Raw genomic sequence first — 25,261 nt, forward strand, 5'->3', positions numbered from 1 at the left:
TTATCTTTTTGTTCAATGCATAGAAATAAGTAGGTATTCAATAAATATCTGTTTAATTGCATGAATATTATGTTTTCTTAATAGTGATAGCAGATGCATGACATTTCAGATTTGTAGAGTTCACTTCACCCATTCCATCCAATACAGGCTCTGATATATCAATGCCTTTGCATTGAATTGCAAAATGTATGTGACTTTTTCTCTTGGTTCCCTGTGCCATGAAAGCTATGAGTGATGACCAACTTTCCAAAGAAGAGTATAAAATTATTAATAAACTGGAGGCCTTTTTAAAAAGCAGAGACAGAAAATGAGCTGGAAGGGGGATTCTGCCATTGCAGTATACTTTTGTTGATGAATTACATTGTGTACCAGAAACATATTTAAAATAATCTTGACAAGAGAATTAATGAACTGCCAGGAACTATCCTAAGGTAGCACTGAGTTTAGGAGTTCTGTAACCAATAGCAACTTTATTCTTCCTCTATTGCAAATATCTTCAAAGTAGTTGTAAACACTGATCACACACCTCTACAAAGATAATAGCTGTGGTTGAAGAAATAGCTTATTCAACATTTGGACTAGCAAGGAAAAAAGTCAGTCATTTTCTGTGGGACAAATATATTCTTATGAAAGAACACATTACACTTTAATTAAAATGATACTTTTAATCTCTACTCCAAAAATCTGAAAACATATATAATGTGGTATTGGGTGTAAAGAGGAAAGAAAGGGGGAAGTGAAGATAGACATGAGAGGGACAGAGGAACAGAAGAGGTTAATTTATTGTTCTTAAGTGTTGAATTACATATATCTACTTTTTCCCCAAAACTAAAAATAAAATTGTTTTGCAATATACAAACTCAGCAGCAAAGTTATTGATACTTAAGAGTATTCCCCAAATTTGGATTTGTTTTGCTCAATAATAAGTTGTGTCATTTGTCGTTAGGAAGCATGAAAAAGTGGGCTTTAGAATGTCCACAAATAATAGCACAGATCGGATGATTCCAAAAATGCAGTTCTTGCTGAATCTATCAGAGCGTTGGTACTAATTTACAAAGAGCCAGGTTTTATTAGTTTTTCTTTGCTGATGTAACAAGTTAATACAAGTTTAGTGGCTTAAAATAGTCATGTTTTAATTCTACATGGCAGAATTCTATATGGCAGAAGTTTGCCATACAATTCTATATGGCAGAAGTCTGACCACAGGACTCACTGGGCTAAAATCAATGTGTCAGGAGGGTTGCATTCCTACCTGAAGGTTCTAGTGGAGGATCCATTTCTTTGCTAACAAAATTCAGTTCCTTGCAGCTGTGGGACTGAAATTCCTGTCTTTACTGGCTGTCAGCTGAGGGTCATTCTCACTTCTTGAAGCCGTTCACATGCCTTGGCTCGTAGCTTCTCTATCTTCAAAGCCACTGCTGGCAGTTCAATTCCTTCTCACATTTGAGTCTGTCCAATCCATTCTTCTGCCCTTCTCTTCCACTTTTCACTGGAGTATAATTGCTTTACGATGCTGTGTTAGTTTCTGCTATACAACAAACTGAATCAGCTCTACACTCTCTTCCACTTTTAAGGACACATTTGATTTGATTCCCTGGTGGCTCAGATGGTAAAGAATCTGCCTGTGATGCAGGAGACGCAGGTTCCATCCCTGGGTCAAGAAGATCCCCTGGAGAAGGGAACAGCTACCCAATCTAGTCAATGCAAAGAAATAGAGGAAAACAACAGAATGGGAAAGACTAGAGATCTCTTCAAGAAAATTAGAGATACCAAGGGAACATTTCAAGAAAAAATGGGCTCACTAAAGGACATAAATGGTATGGACCTAACAGAAGCAGAAGATATTAAGAAGAGGTGGCAAGAATACACAGAAGAACTGTACAAAAAAGATCTTCATGACCCAGATAATCACAATGGTGTGATCACTCACCTAGAACCAGACATCCTGGAATGTGAAGTCAAGTGGGCCTTAGAAAGCATCACTACAAACAAAGTTAGTGGATGTGATGGAATTCCAGTTGAGCTATTTCAAATCCTGAAAGATGATGCTGTGAAAGTGCTTCCTCAATATGGCAGCAAATTTGGAAAACTCAGCAGTGGCCACAGGACTGGAAAAGGTCCGCTTTCATTCCTGTCCCTAAGAAAGGCAATCCCAAAGAATGCTCAAACTACCACAAAACTGCACTCATCTCAAATGCTAGTAAAGTAATGCTCAAAATTCTCCAAGCCAGGCTTCAGCATTACATGAACCGAGAACTTCCAGATGTTCAAGCTGGTTTTAGAAAAGGCAGAGGAACCAGAGATCAAATTAACAATATCTACTGGATCATCACAAAAGCAAGAGAGTTCCAGAAAAAACATCTATTTCTGCTTTATTGACCATGCCAAAACCTTTGACTGTGTGGATCACAATAAACTCTGAAAAATTCTGAAAGAGATGGGAATACCAGACCACCTGACCTGCCTCTAGAGAAACCTGTATGCAGGACAGAAAGCAACAGTTAAAACTGGGCATGGAACAACAGACTGGTTCCAAAGAGGAAAAGGAGTATGTCAAGGCTGTATATTGTCACCCTGCTTATTTAACTTATATGCAGAGTACATCATGAGAAATGCTGGCCTGGAAGAAGCACAAGCTGGAATCAAGATTACCGGGAGATGTATCAATAACCTCAGATATGCAGATAATACCACTGTTATGGCAGAAAGTGAAGAAGAACTAAAGAGCCTCTTGATGTAAGTAAAAGAGGAAAGTGAAAAGGTTGGCTTAAAGCTTAACATTCAGCAAACGAAGATCATGGCATCTGGTTCCATCTTTTCATGGCAAATAGATGGGGAGACAGTGGAAACAGTGTCAGACTTTATTTTTGGTGGCTCCAAAATCAATGCAGATGGTGACTGCAGCCATGAAATTAAAAGATGCTTACTCCTTGGAAGGAAAGTTATGACCAATCTAGATAGCATATTAAAAAGCAGAGACATTACTTTGCCAGCAAAGGTCCGTCTAGTCAAGGCTATGGCTTTTCCAGTGGTCATGTATAAATGTGAGAGTTGGACTGTGAAGAAAGCTGAGCGCTGAAGAATTGATGCTTTTGAACTGTGGTGTTGGAGAAGACTCTTGAGAGTCCCTTGGACTGCAAGGAGATCCAACCAGTCCATCCTAAAGGAGATCAGTCCTGGGTGTTCATTGGAAGGACTGACGCTGAAGCTGAAACTCCAATACTTTGGCCACCTCATGAGAAGAGTTGACTCACTGGAAAAGACCCTGATGCTGGGAGGGATTGGGGGCAGGAGGAGAAGGGGACGACAGATGATGAGATGGCTGGATGGCATCACCAACTCGATGGGCATGAGTTTGAGTAATCTCGGGGAGTTGGTGATGGACAGGGAGGCCTGGCGTGCTATGATTCATGAGGTTGCAAAGAGTCGGACACAACTGAGTGACTGAACTGAACTGAACCCAATCTAGTATTCTTACCTGGAGAATTCCATGGACAGAGGAACCTGGCAGGATATGGTGCATGGAATTGCAGAGTTGGACTTGACTGAGCAACTAACACTTTCACTTTTTCTCATTTTTTGTTAGGTTGAGCCTACCTGGATAATCTAAAATAATCTCCTCATTTCAAAGTTTTTAACTTAGATTATATGTGCAAAAGAAATATTTGCTATATAATCTAACAAATTAGGGTGTGGACACTTTGGGAGGAGTACATTATTCTGCCTGCCGCAAAGGTCTAAGTGTCCTATGTATATGTGGGCTTGTCTGAGATGAATGAATGAATGTTAGAAGTAAACAGGAAACTAGCTACTCATGGATTTGGAAAAATACAAATGCAGTATACCCTATTAGCATGGGGGAAATAATTGTATGCCTTTCGCACTAAAAAATAATAGAAAAAACTTTATACTTAGCCCAGAACTGTTTCTGAGTCTCCATAAACCAGTGCATAAAGGGGTTCAAAACCAAACTGCTGGCACCTAAGAATTTGAAAATGCTTTGTGGACTTCGAAATAATTATACAAATAAAATGTTTTCCTTTAATATCTTTACCAAGTTATGATTCTGCATGTTTGACCATGTCTGCTGAACCTGTCCTAAGAAGATGAATACAAATATGGATGTGTGATTAAACTCAACTGAAGTGGATTTAATTAACCTGGTGAAGAGAAAAATCAAGGAGTATTTGAAAGGTGTCTTTATTTTGATAAGGGGCTAATATGAAATTAGAAATGTGCTGTGCATTCTTAGGGATTGGCATGGTCCGGATGAACGCTTGCTTTCGGGGTGCTGATTTCTATTCAACACAAAGAAATTTTTTCTAATAATCTGAGCAGTCTAAACTTGGATAGGACTGTATCATAAGATCATATCCTTCCTGTTACTAGAGGTCATTGAGCAGTGATGGATAAGCCCTTAGTAAGGTTGTTTGGGATATATTTTAAATACTAAAGGGTTATATACTATTGTTAGTAATGTGGTTCTTTTTTCCTAATAAAACTTCCCAGTTCTATAATAATTTTGTCTAGGTTTTTGTCTTTCAAACATGTAAAAATTAAATCTCAGGTTGTTTGAAATGGATGAATTTCCATAACAGAAAAGGATAACATTTACATGAAATGTGCAGATTTCTATATTGTAATAATTATAAACACACATTAATTGATTAATACACAATACTCACTTGTTAATATTTGTTTTATGGGAAGCATTATCTAGGGCTGTGCTTGGTTTTGAGGATACAGACAGACCCAGACTCCACAAAGCTTATGAATTTGTGGGGCAAACAGAGGGTAAACTAATGAGCAGATGAACAAAATCATTTGTCATAGATTATATTATGAAGAAGATAAACAGGATGATAGTTTAAAAAGAATAGCAGAAAGGTCAGTTTAAACAAGGTAATTATGGGAGAACTTTCAGAGGAGCTGACATTTAAACTGAATATGAAGCGTAAGAAAGAGAAGCTTCTTTTACATACACTTATGAGTTATTAATCCTTTCAATATCGCTATGAGTTGAGAACTATCAGTCTTAATTTCATAGAGGGAGAAATTGAGACTTAGATTTACCTGTACAATTTAATTGTTTAAGCGTGATGAAGCTTGAATTGGGACTCAGATCAGTAAGATCTTAGAACCTGCTAAAGTTGTAATCCACAACCTTTAGTTTTTAGGTCCCTTCTGCTTCTGAGTTTCTGTGACTGAAACTGACCAGTGTGACTTGGACAAAGTGAACGCCTGCCCCCATGCCCTTCTCTTTCTGTTGTACTAGTGAATGAACTGGTAACTTGAAGAATGCTAAACTTCTGTGAAGGAGTTACAATACTGTGACACAGAAATATACCCTAAAGCTGATGGAGCTAGCTACAATTTTTATTTGGACATGGGTGGTGGAAGACGCAGGGGCAGAAATAGGTGAAACACAATTTCCCAGTTTACTTTGATGCCATTTGATAATGCTGATACATGGTATGTGCATTGGTCTTAATAAAGCCATTTGTATCTCTAGGAGGAGGATGCCTGTTGAAGACAAGTAGTTGCTAATTGTGGGTTTGGTGCATCACTGAGAATAGGTAAGTCAGGGGGCAGATCTGAATGAGGAAGAGATCTGTGCACGGAGTGCCCCATGCCCTGCTCGGCTTCGCTCAGTCGTGTCTGACTCCTTACGGACCCCATGCTCGGTAGCCCCCCGACTCCTCGTCCATGGAATCTTTCAGGCAGGAGTGCAGGCGTGGGCTGCCATTTCTTTCCCCAGGAGCTATCCCCTCTATTGTGCAACATTGGGAGAAACCACTTTATTCCTCTTAAACTCAGTTTCCTCATCATGCTCAAAGGCTTCCTGACAATGTGGGTGACAGATCTGTAAAAGTCAACCTCTTCTTCATCTTTAAAAAGTTGATGGAAACAAAGATGTGAATTTAAGAGTTAAGGTTTATGCAAAAATCAGAACTCTAGTGAAGAACGTCATCTTCAGAGAGGGCTGGGAGCAGAATGGATCTTATAGACAGCTCCAGAGAATATCATTGATAGAGATCCCCCACAAATAGAAAAATCAGTGAATTGTTAACTTCATAAATTAAATTTCATTTCCTGCTTTGAATGTTTGCTGACAATTCTTTAAATCTGTCTGTGCTTTAATGCCAGTATCATATATTTGGCAAACATCCACTCTCTTTTTAAATTCAGAACACACACCCACACATACACTAGCATTACTTTAAATTTGAGAATGCTACGTGTATACCATGAATGCATATGTCCTCATAATAAAAATTCACAAACATTTCAGTTTAGGGGACAAAAGAGTTGTGTCCCAGATTGTACTGTCCTTATGCAAAAACTAATTGGGTATTCCGACTGAAGGATAAAGCTTTCCAAAAGGCTCCTGATCTACCAGTCATACAAGATAAATGTTATCTTCATGTATTCAGCGTATTGAAATTGAGCTATTTCTATGAGCCAGGCATTGTCCTAGGCACGTGAAATCCCAAACAGGCATAAGATATTGTTGCTGTGCTCAATAAACAAGCATTTTGATAGGCAAAGAATGTCGAGTCCACACCGTTTTTGTTATGGCAGTGGTACTGAATAATATGAATATTGAGTATCTACTTTGTATGTAGCTGTGAGGCATGTGCTTTGCACATGTTACTCAAGCCTACCATGTTGCACAATACTAAGGGGCACTATTATTTTGTATATTATATACAAGTTGGCCCCGTGAATGATGGATATGATGGTTCTCACTTGTCATACTCAATTCTCAAAAAACTGAACAGGTAATTTTTGTGATTCCAAGACGAGAACATTGAGCCTCAAAAGTGTCAAAATCTCATAGCTATTAAAGGACAGAGCTGGGTTGATATTTGGATCTGAATGATGCTAAAGCCACAGTAATTTTATTACTCCATGAAGTCTACTGTTATAATACTATCAGATGGCCGATCACTCACAATTACCCAAGGGTTCTTTTGCAAGTTGAAATCATACATTAGAGGCTATTTGTATCATTTATCTGAGGAGAAAAATAATGCTTTGCAGCAGCTTTCAGTTCTAGATATAGGCACAAACTGCAGATCCAGCCACTTTTTAAAAACTTAGAACTTACAAGTTGAGGGGTTCTGCAGAAATTTTTCTTAAACTTTTTTAGAGAACTGCCCAGGAAATATTTCAACAATAATCTTTCTGTTCCAGATGCATTTCTTATCTCAGAGATAAGAACAACAAATACCTATTGAAAGAATTAGCCCTGACACCTCAAAATATTAGAATTTAAATATGAAAAATTTACCTCCTCTTGAATAAGATATATATATATATATATATATATATATACACACACACACATATATACATATATATATATATATATCTCAAGGTAAATTGGTCTTATGTCTGAATGGTGACACTCATTATTTTTATTTTTTCTAGCACAAGAAATAGTTTTTTTATGTGGTGATAGTAAAAGTTTCTATAAATATATATTTAATGATGACAAGCATCAGCAGAGTAAATGGATAGAGGTTAAAAGGAACTAAGGCACATGGAAAATTTAAGGAAGTGGATTTTGATGCCATGAACCACAGTTGTTACGTTCTCCAAAAGCGGACAGAGTATACAATACTAGTCTTGCTATACCAACATTGTCAGGCTTCCCACCCACATAGTTTATGCCTTTGAATATACCCAAGATAGTTCATTAATTTTAAGTTTATTTTTAATGTTTAATGCTTAATGGAGAGAAGCTGTGATTTCTCAAAAAAGTTGATGCTTATGATGACTCTGCAAAGAAAAATCATCTTTATTTAAACACAGATTATAATAAAGAATATATGCTACTAGAATGTTGTGTGATTATTTAGCAGAGAAAAAAAGAATGCTAGCTTGAGTCTCTAAGCTTTGTTCCTTTTCTGACACAATTGTTTTATTTTGTTTCATGACCATAGTTTTACTTTCCTGCTGCTCCTTTTTCCACCTTAATACCCCAGCCAAGCTGGATACAAATATTCTAGTTTGTGCATGTGTATGAGCAAGCTAAACAAATGTTATTGGCCTAAATTCATTACCACTCCTGGAAAACATCTCAAAGCATGTGCCATGGTGGACTGGTAGATCAGTAATTAGGTAGGTATTAAATTTTACTGTCTTAAACTCTACAAAATAAACCATATAGGCAGTACAGTGGTAAAGAATTTACCTACCAATGCAGGAGATGCAAGAAATGCAACTTCAATCCCTGGGTCAAGAAGATCCCTTGTACTAGGAACTGGTAAATGCTCCAGTGCTCTTGCCTGGAAATTTCCATGGACAGAAGATCCTGGTGGGCTACAGTCCGTGGGATCACACAGCCAGACAGGACTGAGGAATTGAGCATACACACATAGTTGCAAAATATTGGAGATACTATATTGTATTTAGTTTTCCTCCAAGAAATGACTTAAGTGCATTTTGTCTACTGCAATTACCTAAACTTGTCTCATGACTTGATATACAAATTTTATGATGCTCTTAAAAACTACACTTATAAATTCATGAATATGAATATCAACCAGCTTTCCACCTTGAAATTAAGGTTGATTAAATGTCTCAAATAGTTGTTACTAATATTCTTTCTGAATTTGAATGAACATAGCTTATTAAACCCTTGAATTGCCATGATTTTTTTTTTTAATCTCACATCAAATTCAATTCCTTCAATTGCTTCATATATGTCAGTTGTGGAAATTTATATGAAATTAAAATTTATGTGAAAATTAAAACATTTTCAAATAATAGCTCTAGGTCTTTTTCATCTATATAGACTTCTGTGAAATTCTTTTTGCTTACTAAACCTCTGCTCTTTCTTCTGGGTATTTTATTATAGAAAAAAATAGATGCTTACTCTATATTTTTTCAGTTGAATGTTGATTTTCTCTCTCCCATAGCACCCAGAGCAGTCTAGAGCATACAAAAGGAAGACAATGAATCCTTACTGATCAATGATGGATATGTCCTACACTTATGTGTGAATCTTAGCCTCCATGGAATCACATCTATATTCCTATCAGAATGGATAACAATTTTTTAAAGGTCTTATTTTGATTCTTAATATTTGTGACTATAAGATAATCTTATTTCTGAATTTTAAAGTACAGTTATAAAAGGAAGGAAATAAGAAAATGAAGAAAATTCCCGTTGGTTACTTAAAATGAGAGATTCATGGTTGTCTATTGTATCTCCTGATCTTGATCAAAGCAGAACAGGGAGAGTGGAAATAAGGTTGCTTTCTGAGATCCTAAAGATGTTACTTGTCATTCAAGTGTTGCCCTTCAGTTTTTTTGTGAATGGAGCTTCCCGAGTGGCTCAGTCAGTCAAGAATCAGCCTGCAATGCAGGAGACCCAGGTTCAATCCCTCAGTCAAGAAGTTTCCCTGGAGAAGGAAATGACAACCCACTCCAGTATTCTTGCCTGGAAAATCCCATGGACAGAGGAGCCTGGAAGGCTATATATATAGTCCATGGGGTCACAAAGAATCGGACTAAGTGACTAAACCACCACCACCTTTATGAACTGGGCCAAATCACTAACCGTTTTGAGTTTCTGTTGTCGCCTTTGTACAAATAATATAATAATTATGTTTGCCATGTGAGGTGGATCTGAGAATTAAAGAAACTACCATATATCAATATAAAAGGACTATAAAGAAGGTTTCACGAAGACAGAAAGTCAAAAAGTATGGATTCCCAGGTTTCTGGTCACTCTGCTATACTTGCATAATAGAACTGACAAAGTGAAAAAGAATAACTCGTTGAAATAGGACACATGGAGCTGGTCTATACACTTTATTAATTGGATAAGCATTGTGATATGTTTCAAATTTCTGTGGATTTGACCCACAACCCTAAATGGATGGATGAAGTCATCAGGAAATTCCCATTGTGTTCAGTGCATGGTTGCTGTGTTTTTGTCTGCTTTCTGATTTTTAATAGCTTTATCCTTTTTTTTTTTTTTTTTTTTTACTGCTTTTTCATTCCTTTTAGTGTATTTTATATGATCATTCTATGAAAGTGAATTGTATGCTGACTCCAAATATTGTCTGTTGAAGTCAGTGTACCTTTTACTAAGGTACAAACTGATTACAAACCATCAATTCAGTGGTTAAAACCCCAGCTTAAAACATGAAACACAGAATTTTACATAAAGAAGAATTGATTCAAAAATGGCTAATATATATCTTACCCAGAGTGGAGAAAACATTCTCATTTAATGCAGGAAAGAAAGCAAGATATTATTTCCAACTCTTATCCCCAAAGGTTCAATGGTGATGTTATGCGAATGTCCACATTAAAGGACAGTGTAATGCTAAGAAAAAGACAACTCCCTAGTGTTATTTGTTCCATATGTTATCTCATTTTGCATTAACTGCTAATGTGGGTATAATTTCAGGGGCAAAATTACACTTTATTCTTCCTGTCTCACCTCCTAGTTTTAAGTTCCCTAAATGGCATGGTAACGCTCCCCATAATACCCAACACAGTACTTCGCTAGGATTTCAATAAATGTTTGTTGAATTGAATTACCACATTAACATGTAAATTGTGAGACTGCAGATTATACAGCCTGTAAATCTTATTTTAAAATCTAGGTTTACACAAATTTGCATGTTATTTAGAAAATGAATAAATTTAGCCCAAATCAGTGTCTAATTTAAATGCATTTGCACAAACCCACTTAAATAGTTTGAAGAGTGACCACTTACCAATGAGTTGGATAGCACACGAAGGTGACCTTATACATTTTGGGGAATCAACAATCTAAAAAAATCTTCTAAAAAAGAAGATTGTTCAGATGTTTATTTATTTACCAATTGATGTCCCCCTCCCCCTCAAAATAAGCTTTCCTTGGAAATTTGTATTTACAATATTTGTTCACCACTTTTTGAGTCCCATTGCTTTGTTGACTTCATGTACTTAGTTTGAGGGAACTTGTCGATGTTTCTTTGATAAGTAAAGCTGATCAGGCCTTGTAAGTAAGAAATGACAAGTAGCTGAAGCTGCTTAAAAGTTACTTCTTTGCCGATTTGTTATTTTAAGGAGTAGTCATGCTTTATTCAAGACACAGAAAATGTACCTGGCTTGTGGCATTGCAGCTCTTGATACTTGTATATTTTCTTTAGAGAAACTCATATAAACTTAATGATTGAACTTAGCTTCTTTGTCAATTTAAAGATAAATTAAACTGGCTCTTTTACAATTTCTTTTACCCTCCTGCTGAGTCTATTATATAAGTAAGTTAACTCTACAAATCTTTATACAAATAAAGAGAAATATCCAGCATGATGGTTATCAAGCCATAGTCTAGCCTATTCAGTATGTAAAAAAAAAAAAAAAAAAAAGCAAAAACACTACCTTGCTTTTTCTAATGCAATGCTCTTAAATTGAAGCTCTGCACTTGATCATGTAAAAGTACCTGTGTTTCATATTTCATAGCATCTAAATACCTTATTTTATCTACTCAAGTAATTTTAAGTGAAAGATACTGGAATTATTTAACAAAATTAGATGTAACAAGATATTTTTGACAGAGTTTCCTAAGAAACCACAAAACAATAATGCAGTGAAACCTGATTTTAGAACAAAATCAACTTCTAAATGATTTAAATAAGCACCATTGATACTTATGAATTTAAAAAAAAATGTAAGGAAAACCCATAGCTAAGTGTCCAGAGTCAAGACATTGGACAATGTATTCTTGTTGGGAATAAAGAAAGAAGGGAACTCAGCATAAAAAGAAAAAGCTGTAGAGAGGAGGAATTATATTTTAAACACTCCGAACTTCCAAGGTGTGCCGTTGATGAAGTCTTTGTCTTGTCATCACCAAACTTCAGTCTGTGTTTCTATAATCACAATGCAGTTTTTATACTCTGCAATTATCTTTAATTGTAAGGACACACAACCCCTTATTAAGCTAAAAGGAAGATAGTAGCTGTGCATATTAAAGAACTTGTGAACTCCAATAGCCTGTTTTGATTTTTGAATTTTGACACTCTCCTGAATAGTGATTGCCCCATTTCATTCCTTGCTTACGGTGAGTTTCTTAAAGGAAAACATGCAAAGGTCATCACTTCAATAACTTTTTTTCTTGCAGCCTGGTTAGCTGAGGCTCTTGCTGAAGGTGATCTGCACCTACAAGTTCATGGAAAAAGAAAAGCAACTCAGCGCCACAGAGGCTAGTTGTTTTGGTCGGAAGAAAAGAAAAAAAAAGTTCGACAAGTCACTCTACTAGTGACGGGGGGCGGTGTGTGTGTGTGTGTGTGTGTGTGTGTGTGTACGGGGGGCGGTGTGTGTGTGTGTGTGTGTGTGTGTATGGGGGGCGGGGTGTGTGTGTGTGTGTGTGTGTGTGTGTGTACGGGGGGCAGGGTGTGTGTGTGTGTGTGTGTGTGTGTGTGTGTGTACGGGGGGCAGGGTGTGTGTGTGTGTGTGTGTGTGTGTGTGTATGGGGGGCGGGGTGTGTGTGTGTGTGTGTGTGTGTGTGTATGGGGGGCGGGGTGTGTGTGTGTGTGTGTGTGTGTGTGTACGGGGGGCGGGGTGTGTGTGTGTGTGTGTGTGTGTGTGTGTGTGTGTGTGTACGGGGGGCGGGGTGTGTGTGTGTGTGTGTGTGTGTGTATGTGTGTACGGGGGGCGGGGTGTGTGTGTGTGTGTGTGTGTGTGTGTGTACGGGGGGCGGGGTGTGTGTGTGTGTGTGTGTGTGTGTGTGTGTGTACGGGGGGCGGGGTGTGTGTGTGTGTGTGTGTGTGTGTGTATGTGTGTACGGGGGGCGGGGTGTGTGTGTGTGTGTGTGTGTGTGTGTGTACGGGGGGCGGGGTGTGTGTGTGTGCGCGCGCGCTCACTTAGCCGTTTCTGACTCTTTGTGACTCCGTGGACTGTAATCCATCAGGCTCCTCTGTCCATAGGATTTTCCAGGCATGAATGCCGGAATCAGTTGTCATTTCCTTTTCCAGGGGATCTTCTCCACCCAGGGATGGAACCCGCGCCTCCTGCATTGCAGGTGGATTCTTTACCGCTCAGCCACGTGGGAAGACAGCAGTGGCTATAGTTTCAACCAAAGACCTTGAACTGTCTGATGGAAGGTTTTATTTGATTCTGAAGGGATAGCTAAGTTGAGAGCCTGATGTATTTGCATACCTCTATGTTTGCCAGCTTGGAAAATAACCCCCCAAACAAAACATGCATATGCCCCCTTGCCAGCCACCACTACCACCATCATTATCGCTACAGAGCGAACTCCTGCTATTCCGGGTTCAGCCCAGAGGCAACTATTTCAGTGGAACTGTTTTTGTTTTCCTTGTCCCTCTTCCTACTTCATATATCAAAATTAAGCACCACCCCTTTCCCTAGCATTGCCATAATATGTTTGTAACGCTATTTAACCTATATTTTACTTTGCCTTACAGTCATTATAAGATACTAACATGACTGTTACCCCTAACAGGTTATAAATACTTTCAAAGCAAGTGATACTATTTTTAATCTTTATGTTGTTTTCCTTGTCTGTGAACAACATATACCCACAGAACAAATGCACAAACACTTAGCTATCTATATAAATACACACATGTACTTATAGAGCATATAGAGTATATATATGCATATATGATCATATGCTCTATAATATGAAAGTTCAAAGAGAGAGAAAGACATTGCCTTTTCTTATGTAAAATTCTGGAAAGGCAATGAAATCATTCCGTTTGCCAGGTAATCACCCCTCTTCCGGTGGTAGTGTTATATCATTATACTATCAAAAATTAACACTATAACATAAGCAATAGGATCTTGCAATATCGTTGTTTCTTCCTGCAGACACTTGGGGAAGTCAGGATTGCATGCTCTATCCATTCTGTTCTCTGTCTCGTCTCTGTATTCTGACAATGAGTACACCTCTTTTTTCCTTCTTTTCTCACATTTAGAATTCACTTGGATACTATATTTAGAGTATCCATCGGGCAGTCATTTTCAGCTTGGAAATAGTGAAGGAGGTCTGCTACAAGTCTAATGAAACCTTTTGAAAAATGCCATATCAAATAGTTGTGCAATTTTACTTTCAATGTATCAAAACATTCTTGTATGGCCTTCCCAAATGTTTAGAAATATCATATTTGAATATCCACGCCTCTTAAAGAGGAGGAGACGCTGGAGTGCCAATTTGTTTCTGCCAACATGTAGGCCGCATGGCCCTGCTATCTTACTGTCAGCCTTGGGAAACAACTCCATCCTGTGGATTCCATTACATGTTAATGGAATAGTATTGCATATCTTGCATAGTTCGTGTTTGCAGTTAGACACATTGAAGGTGTGGCGTAGACAATGGTGTGTTTCACTGTCATTAGTGCATTTATGTTGCTATCTGTGGCTTCTGTATATATAGGTGTCATTTGATTTTTGTTATGAAAAGGAAAGATTTAGGCAGTTCATAAAATGTGTACATATTTCAGTGTCTTTTAAAAATATGGTTTGCTTAAGGAGATCACTTTTCATAAAAAAAAAAACAAAACAAATACTTTTTATCAAAGAATAACCACACACAAAGCACAGAACCCAAGTGACTTCACAGGATTGAAGTCTTACAGAACCTTCAAATACCATACCATACCAAGGCTACATACACTTTTACAGGATATAGAAAATGACATTACTATCTAAACATTTTCTATGAAGCAACTGTAACATTGATAGTAAAGCCTTATAAAGATATGAAAATTATGTAAATTAACCTCACCAATATTTATGTAAAAATCCTAGATAAAATAGTATCAACAAAATTCAATACTATATTAAGATAATTATACCAAATGACCCACTAAGATTTATTTCAGAAATGCAAGATGTTCAATATTAGAAAACCTATTAATATAGTTCATTACATTAATAGATCTGAGGCTAAAAATCACATGAATATTTCCATAAATACTGAAAAGTTCTTAAAAAAAAAACTTGACATCCATTTCCTACAATACACTCAATAATAAAAATAATAGATGGATACTTTCTTAACACAATGAAATAGGAATATTTCCATTCATTAGGAATACTGGGAAAGTTCTAGAAGCATTTCCACTAAACTCAGGAATTAGGCAGAGATACCTGTTTCATCCCCAACTGTTGGACATTATATGGGAGATATTAGCCTTTAGAATTAAGATAACACTAAACACATGGAAATGAAAGAAAAATAAGCTTATCTGCAAATGATATTATAGCATACCTAGAAAATCCTGGAGAATCACTGTTAAAAATAATTTAAACAGTGTAAAATTCAATCAGATCATAAAACATAAAATTAATATACAAAGTTGATAATCTCAATTAGCTTTTGCTATATAACAAACCACTCCAAAACAAGTAGATATGAACAAACAGACAGATATCTGTTATGCCTGGATAGGATTTCTTAATATCAGAAAGATGTTAAGTTCTCCCTAATTGAATTAGTTATTAATACATTAGTTGATACCAATAATAATATCAAGTATTTTACTGATGTAGGATGAATTGATGCTACAGATCATATAGAAAAATAAGTATGTACACAAACCTCAGAAAAAAGGAGAAAGAATGATAATGGGCACAGGAATAGACCAGGGAGACATGAGAGAAAAATCTAGAAGTAGATCCAAATACATATGACTTGTTTTGTTTTTACATATATAGTTAAAGTGCTATCTCAAACCACTGAAGAGGAATTTTGAATAAAAGATCAGTTTGGATCTATACACGTTCTTATACATGGAAAGTTACACTAGATGCATCAGATGTGATGCATTAGTATTTTTTTTTTAATTCATCAAAGTAAGAAGATTCTCAAAACCAAAGTGTACATTTCAAAATAACACAGAAATCAACCTGAGGGTGTTCCAACTGGCCAAATTTAGGGCAGCTTATACATCAAAATGAAAAATGGAAATGATAATCTAATAAACACCATGAGTGTGTATGAATCATAGTGTTTTAGGTGAGTGAAGAATGGAAAGTTACTATTAATATAAGAATAACAATTGATGCAAAGCGCAGACCTTATAAAGTCAGTGTTTAACATCCACGTGTGTTTTGCTGTGCTGAGTCACTCAGGCGTGTCCTACTCTTGCGACCCCAGAGACTGTAGCCCGCCAGTCTCCGCTCTGTCCATGGGACCCTCCAGGCAAGAATACTGGGGGGGGTTGCCATGCCCTCCTCCAGGGGACCTTCCCAACCCAGGAATCATGCCTGGGTCTCCTGCATTGCAGGCAGATTGTTTACTAACTGAGCTATGAGGGAGATGCCCTTAGCATCCATAATAGTAATAATTCAGGCAAGAATCTTTCATAAATACTAGAAACATAAGGCAGAAGATTGGTCACAGTCTCAAGAATATTCTCACAGTCTCAAGCTATCCACCCCCCACCCCCCGACACACACACATATTTTCTTTTTTATCCACAAAGGGAAGAAAGTATTTTGAGATGGAGAAAAATAACTGAAAACCACACTTACACCAATAATGTGAAAAGCACATATGCTATCCTTTAATCTTCTAATTTCTTCTGATCCTTAATTTTGTTTCCAGCTTTTTCCTATAGTATTGTATTTACCCCTAAGAATAAGATTTCTCTAATTAATCATTTGACTCTCTCTACACAATGACTTGTGGGCAGTCACCACACGGTCCTCTTCTTGTGCCTCCACTGCACAGAGCTCTCAGACTCAGAAATAATACTCTTCCTCAAGACAGTTTTATAAACAACAAGTATCTCTGTTGGGGAGAGCCCAGTTTTCTCTGTTGATAATCGAAAAGGATCTGAATTAAAATCATACTAGCTGTTTAAAAAAAAACAGATCCAAAATTTCATGACTCAGTAAGACACAAGTTTATTTCTCTCTCTAGAAATAGTCCCTCATAGATGTCCCTGCTGAGTGCTTCTAGGGATACGGTTCCACCTGCTTTTAGCTGGTGTCATAAAGACAGGCACAGAGGACCATGGCAGGAAGGTTTTCATGACCCAAGCATCATTTCAATTTACATCCTGTTGCAGAAAACTTGGTCATATGGCCACTCATAGCACAAGGCAAGCTGACAAATTTAATGCAAATGTTCAGCCAAAGAAAAAAAGAACTCATTTGAGGGTGTATCTTACAGTGTGGAAATATGTGGTTCATTGCATCTATATATGACCAGGCATATATATGTCCAGACATTATATATAGAACATACTTGGAATGGGTTCTTTACAAAGTAAAAGAAAAATAGTTTTTTTGACTTTTGAAGTTGCTACATTGCTATCTCTATAATGATAATTCTCTATATTTGATTATAAGTGATTAAATACAATAAACTGCAGAGAATACAGAGTGTGTTCTGTCATCCGTCTTCAGCAAGTTCTTTAATTTTTTCCTTTTTAAGATTTACTTTTAACTGGAGGATGATTGCTTTCCAATGTTGTGTTGGTTTCTGCCATACAACAATGTGAGTCAACCTTAAGTGAAAGTCGTTCAATTGTGTCTGACTCTTTGCAACCCCATGGATTATACAGTTCATGGAATTCTCCAGGCCAGCTGGAGTGGGTAGCCTTTCCCTTCTCCAGGGGATCTTCCCAACGCAGGGATCAATCCCAGGTCTCCCTCATTGCAGGCAGATTCTTTACCAGCTGAGCCGCCTGGGAAGCCCTGAGTCAACCTTAAGAGCACATGTGTTTCCTCCCTCTTGCCCTCCTTCACACCCCTGCCCATCCCACCCCTCTCGGTTGTCAGGTTGTCATGGAGCACCAGGCTGAGTTCCTTGTATTACGCAGCAGCTTCCCACTAGGTATGCACTTTCCACGTGGTGGTGCTACTCTTTTGTTTTTAACTTTTTTTTTAAATTGGAGGTTAATTGCTTTACAATGTTGTGTTGGCTTCTGCCATATATCAACATGAATCAGCCATAGGTTTGTATACACATGTCCTCTCCCTTTTGAATCTCCCTCCCACCCCTCAAGGTTGAGAGTAGCGTTGAAACATAGGTATTACCATATGTAAAATTAGATAGTCAGTGGGAATTTGTTGTATGACACAGGGAGCTCAAATCATGCTCTGTGATAACTAGAGTGCTACTCTTAATCTATGTATTTAAGGAAGAAGGATGAGATGGCTCTGAAGTTTCATCCATTATTATCACTTCGCTCTTATGTAGGTGTCGGGTTCTGTGCTTAATCATGACCACTGCTTAGAGGTTCCTCATTACTGATTTAAAAAAAAATGTAATCAGGACCAATAGTTGGTTAATTTTTTTAATCAAATAAAACAGGGAATTCTTAAAACTGATGAAATTCATACCTTAAACATTTTATGTTAACATTAAATGCACATTATCTTGTCAATTTCTCAATCTAAGAACAAGGTCTGTCTAATGGAGTGCTAAGTTTTCTCTCATTTGTAAACCAGACCTCAAAATGTATCCATAGTTTCTACTTTTTTTTTCTTTTCTTTTTGTTTATGTGTGAAGCATGAACTCACAACCATCTGATGTACAATCTGAAATTAGATTCTTTTATTTCAGATCATGTCTCCCATCTTTATCAGTCTCATGGACAGCTAATATTCAGCAAAATTTCGCTGATTATCCTTTATTGAATATTTCCAAAGAAGTCAACTTATATTTCACAGAAAACTCTTTCTCTTTGCAGAGGTAGTTTTAGGCTTATGTAATATTTAATCAAATTCTTGAGTTATATTAATAAAGGCAAAATTGAATAAAAGTTTTTGGATACAATCAGAACATATTGTTGCTCAGCATACAAGTCAATTTTGGAAGCAGAAGTGCAAAATATGGCATAGACTTGACTGTTACCCGTGATTGGTCAACCAGCTGTGGACATCAACCAGTATGCTTTATAGAGAAATAAGGGAGCTTTGATTAATCCAGCCAGTCTATTAAGTGCAAGTCAGTTAAGAGAGCTTAGGTTATAATTCATGCCCTTTGGCTCTCTACCAGCAGTAATATGTGAGTAGTGCTGTCTTCTCTTCTCTAGAAGCATTTCCTTTGGAAGGTAAACTTTGTTATGTAATCACTTCAGTTCTGTTCAGTTGCTCAGCCATGTCTGACTCTTTGTGACCCCATGAACTGTAGCACACCAGGCCTCCCTGTCCATCACCAATTCCCGGAGTTTACCCAAACTCACGTCCATTGAGTTGGTGATGCCATCCAATCATCTCATCCTCTGTCATCCCCTTCTCCTGCCCTCAATCTTTCCCAGCATCAGGATCTTTTCAAATGAGTCAGCTCTTCGCATCAGGTGGCCAAAGTATTGGAGTTTCAGCTTCAGCATCAGTCCTTTCAATGAACACCCAGGACTGACCTCCTTTAGGATGGACTGGTTGGATCTCCTTGCAGTCCAAGGGACTCTCAAGAGTCTTCTCCAACACCACAGTTCAAAAGCATCAATTCTTCGGCCCTCAGCTTTCACTATAGTCCAACTCTTATATCCATACATGACTACTGGAAAAACCATAGCCTTGACTAGATGGACCTTTGTTGACAAAGTAATGTCTCTGCTTTTTAATATGCTGGCTAGTTTGGTCATAACTTACATAAGAGATGTAATCTCTTAACATGAGATAAAGTTTTTAGTCCTTTTGGATAGGAAAAATCATTTCTTATAGAAGTCTAAAAGTACATTCTTGATTTGCAAAATTCCTGGGTATTTCCTGTGAATCTTAAATTTCTCCCTTTGATGGTAGATTGGGACATTTACTATATAATCACTGAATCCCTGTTATTATTTAGATTACATTAGAACTGATATCTTATGATAAATTAATTAGTGGGCTGAGTCATTCTTATGCATTTCATAGCTTGCATTTTTCAATTCATGGTTCGATTAACACTTCTTGGTTTTGTATAGGGTTTTGGAATCCCAGGGAAACCATTCCCTGTGCTTGCTATAGTCAAAGCTTGATCCTTCTGTTTTTAAACAAATTTAGAACTAAAAATATATATGACACATAGCTTTGCTCTATTTTTTTCTTCTGAACTCAAACCACTCTTGTCAGAACACTGGGTGTTATTCCTTAGCATCTCAATATATTTTTCAAGCATTCCTTCTGAGAAACCTATATAGAAAAGAAGCAGTGAACAATATTTTAAATGTATTTTAAACCCTGGATACTAGATAATCTCTCCAGATTCTCCTCTTATCATAAATGTACATAGTTTAGATTGTTAGAAATGTTTCATGATGAAAATTTTCTGTTTATTCTTTAGGTCCTCAATTATGGTTTTTCTTCCCTCATAATTCTTTTAGTATTTTATTTATGATATCCTTAAGAATTTCTCTTTGGAATTAGATGTATCTGTTTTACCTCTGTGGTCTCAAAGATGTCAGTGACGAGTTTACACATTTCTCCTTGCCAATGCCTAGCTCCATGGCTTGTAAACCGTAAGAGGATGAGCATACTCATGTATAAAACTTCCTTCAGTGTGCTATTGATAATTCTTTTGGTATTTTACAATGACGCATTTCTCTTCTTTCACTATATATAATATTTTCTTGCTTTATTATATCTTTATTTATACATGTTCTATATGGGCATATATGCACAAGTACATATGATTTTGTTTTTTTTTATGTACATATATGAAAGAAGGGGGGCTTCCCTTGTAGCTCAGTTGGTAAAGAATCTGCTTGCAGTACAGGAGACCTGGGTTTGATCCCTGGGTTGGGAAGATCTCCTGGAGAAGCAAATGGCAATCCACTCCAGTATCCTTGCCTGGAAGGTCTCATGGGCAGAGGAGCCTGGTGAACTGCAGTTCATAGGGTTGCAAAGAGTCAGCATGACTGAGCAACTAACACTTACTTCTTACTTATGAAAGGAGGGAGAAACACTGTGATTTATAGTTCCCTGATTTTAAGATCTAGTATATTTTAAAGTACAACTTTAAAAATACAAATATTTTTGAATTTTTTGTACAGATGACTTTTTTTATTATAGCCTCAAGTTCCCAGAAGTGTGTAAAAGATCTTAAAATATTAATAAAGCATCCAATGTATTCTATGTGCACTTATACTAATTAAAATTAAGATTCACCATTCAGAAGATGTGACTTTTCTCCCTCTTAAAGAACTCAAGGAAATCTTGAAATAATATATATCAAGGTAATGCCTTGAGTGTTTTCTTTCTGCTTAGACTGGCTATTTATAGTTGGTTCAATTAATTTCTAGAGTGTGCAGGGCAAAGAATCCCTTTATCCTGTCACCCTATAGAGCTAAGGGTATGGTCTGTGCTGAGCTAGAGCAAACTTTAAAGCTGATCAAACTCCTAAGCAAAATCCTATATTATGATTAGTGATGGACGCAATCCTGTGAAGTGAATAGAAGTGAGGAATCACAAAAGGTTCCCAGGTTGGAGTTGGATGAAAGAACCCAAAGGATGAACTGTGTATCTAAGCCTTATCTACACCCCCTCAGTGGCTGGAATTGGGTCTGCAATCTTGCTAGGACACACCTTCTTGGGAAATTTTTATGCCTTTCCTCATTTTAGTCAGGTCAGATGAGCCGAGAGAACAGTTTGCAGGTTCAAAAGCACCAAGGGATGTATGAATGAAATTGCAGGCATAGCCTCTAGGATTGGAGAACAGGGTTCAGATGTCAGAACTAGATAAAAGTCTAGGGGATATTTGGGCCTAATTATTAGCAAAGAACAATATATAAAAATAATTTTGTAAGCTATAGAGTCACCCCCAGGTAATTATAGCAGAGAAAGCTACAAAGAGTAGCCAATGGCCAGATGAATTTCAGTTTTATGGAACAGAGAAAAATAAGGTTTGGGTTTAGAAAAAAATAACACAAAGCTACGTGTTTTGTATGCTTTTTAAATTTTTTAAATATCTTTAAAAATTGGAGAATCAGATGTTGACTTTGTCAGGCACAGGAAATGGTTTTCCTGGAATTCAGAAGCACTGAGACCACTCCAAGTACCTTTTCCAAAGCTCATTCCTGTATGAATGAGGATGTATAACACCCACTGTTATCATGACATTTCTGTGATTATCAACTAAATGTAATTTTATTATATTTCACATTAATACGAGTGCTTGCTCAGTCACATCTGACTCTTTGTGACCATATAGACTGTGGCTTGCCAGGCTCCTCTGCCCATGGAATTTTCCAGGCAAGAATACTGAAGATCCTCCTCCAGGGGATCTTCCTGACCCAGGGATTGAACCTGTGTCTCTTATGTCTCCTGCATTGGCAGATGAATTATTTACCCCATGCCACCTGGGAAGCCCCTATTTTACATGGTCTTCATAAAATTTAGGAAAGGTGATTTTTTTGATCCATTATATTGCATTAAAATATACAGATTATAGAAGGCCTCATAGTTCAGATTGTGTTAGAAATGATGACAAATACAATTAATTCTAATTTACAATTACTCTTAGAGTTAAATTTTATTATTTCATTAAAAACAATTTTATCAAATTTCATTCTCAACTTTTCAGTTCCACATTTTTTTCCTTGAAAAATTAATCTCCTCCTTTCTAATAGGTGGTCAGATAAGAACATAAAAGTTATACAAGGCACAGTATGATACATACCACAGTTACAGAAGTCAAAAGAGGATTACCTTGGGGGAGGTCCATGGAAAAATGTGGGTGGTTTGTGCATGAGTTCAAAAATAGCCATTGGCAGACATTGTGAAGGGAGTTACCATATTTTCATGTTTGGTTGAGTAGAGGGCGTGACTATCAGTAGGGCGGAAGTTTGCGGAATTTGCACTTAATTGTGTTGTTGTGCTGTGTTGTGTGATACCGTCCTAAGTCACTCCAGTCGTATCTGACTCTTTGCGACCTCATGGACTGTAGCCCGCCTGGCTCCTCTGTCCATGGGAATTCTCCAGGCAAGAATACTGGAATGGGTTGCCATGCCCTCTTCCATGGGATCTTCCCAGCCCAGGGATCGATCTAATCTCCATGTCTCTTACATCTTCTGCATTGGCAGGCAAGTTTTTGAATATTAGTGCCACCTGGAAAGCAAAGTAGGGAAATACTAACATTCTGGGATGCAGAAAATGTCTGGATCAGACCAAGGTATTATAAATTTTGTAACAGTCCCATAATCTAATTATTTGTTGATATTGTATAACTTTATTTTCTCCCATCCACTCATGAAAAACAAATAATACATGGTCACTAATATCTCTGTGAAATTATTGTCCTGTATTTTTAATAGATTTATCCAGAACATAGATTGTCCACAGTTCTAATGAAGTTCCAAAGAAGATCTAAACTACTAGATCCCTTGGAAACCAGAGAATCTAAGTCTTCTTTTTTAGCCATTTTTATGTTTTATTTTTTAATTAATGAATCTGTAATAATAAGATACTGATTTGAGGGAATGTTTATAATTTGATTAAATCAAATCATTAGTTGCAGAAAGTGAGCAGGACCCAATATTACTGAAGAGTTTTGGAAATATTTGTTGAAATGTATTCCATCTTTGGACTTAAAGACTATAAACAACTGGAGGTGAAATTATGAATTTTAAATAGAAAGCATCTAACCATTTTAGCACTAAGGAAATTGGAAAGGAAAAAATTGATTTAGCAAGCATCTATGAATTCAATTAATGAATTGAACCAAATATAATTTGCAAATGATTTCATGGCTCTTAATGGGTCAGATAATGTGTAGACTTGTGACCTGAGGATTAACTCAAAGCCACATGTATATTCCCTGAAAATTCTCTGTGCCTGATTTGATGTTATTATCAAGAAGTGGGCAGCTTGGAATTTTATGCTAGATATGCAAGCCAGTAGGCAGAAGATGCGTTGGCTTCCCAGGTGGCATTCGTGGTAAAGAATCTGCCTGTGATACAGGAGCCACAGGAGACACGGGTTCAATCTCTGGGTCAGGAAAATCCCCTGGAGGAGGAAATGGTAACCCACTCCAGTATTCTTGCCTAGATAATCCCATGGGCAGAGAAGCCTGGAGGGCTACAGTCCCTAGGGTCTCAAGGAGTCCAACACGACTGAAGCATCTTGGCATGCAGGAGGAAGATGGGTACACCTTTTGTGTGAGTGTGTGTGTGTGTGTGTGTCTGTGTTATAGTATATGGGTAAAATACATTTTTCTTTTGGTCATCTTTTCAGAATCAAGCCAATAACTTCAAATTTAAAATCACACGGATTATATCATCTTTCATTACTGTAGTGTTCTTTGGAGATACATTGGTAAACTTTCTATGCAGTCAGCGGGAATATTGTGTAAAACCATGGGTATTATTTATCCTTCATTTTACCCCTGAAAATAACCTAGTTAACCTCTGAGAAATATCTTTTTAAATAATTAAAGTAAAGCCTCCAGTATCCTACTGAAATTTTCTCTGAAGTTTGTTCCCATTTTATTCCTTGTTGCTGTGGCAGCTTGAGACATTAAGAGGATTTGGTGTAGATTTGCACTGACTTAGTTTCGATTCTCTCCTTTCAATAGCTTTTGATCTTAGGCATGTTTTTATTTTTTCTGAGTCTTCTCCTTGTTTAAAAAATTGAGAGTAAGATACTTAACTTTCAGAATAATTTTGAAGATTAAGTATGCTGTAATAAGAATCTAGCTTACAATCCCTGATACTTAACAGCTTCATCGAAGTCGGAGATTCCATCCTATATTTCCACTTCATGCCAAGTTCTCTCACTCCATTAAGTGGATGGAAAGCAATGAAAATAGCCTTCTAAATTTTTGATCTAAGTCACTAGGACACATTAACTGCTCGGAGTGTATGCAGCATTGTGTGTATTTTCTTTTTCTTATTTTATTATGACACAAATTCCTATATGTTAAGGTTTTTGTTGTAGTGGTGGTTGTTACTGGAGTATAGTTGGTTTACAATGTGGTATTAATTTAACCTCCTTGATTAGGGCTTTCTTACAATCTAAATCCTGAGGGGAGCTCTGTTTGACTATTTGACAATATAAGAAAATTTTCTGTTGTGTGGTTCTTAGAGTGAGTCTAAATATTTGAACTTCCTACTGGTCATAAACTGAGGAAGCATGGGACAGAGCATGTATTAAGCTCTGTTAGACTTTTTAATATACACTGTTTATAAGCCAGATACTATGTAAATGATGTATTTATTTTCTTAATCTATTCAACTCTATAAATATATATTATTATTATAACCTTTCAACAAACAAATATGTTGGCATCCAGAAAGCTTGAGTAACTTGGTTAAAGTTAAATAGAAAAGTGATAGTGTCAAGTCATAAACAGGTTT

Source organism: Muntiacus reevesi, chromosome 9, assembly GCF_963930625.1.
Source record: "Muntiacus reevesi chromosome 9, mMunRee1.1, whole genome shotgun sequence".
In the NCBI taxonomy this organism is placed as follows: Eukaryota; Metazoa; Chordata; class Mammalia; order Artiodactyla; family Cervidae; genus Muntiacus; species Muntiacus reevesi.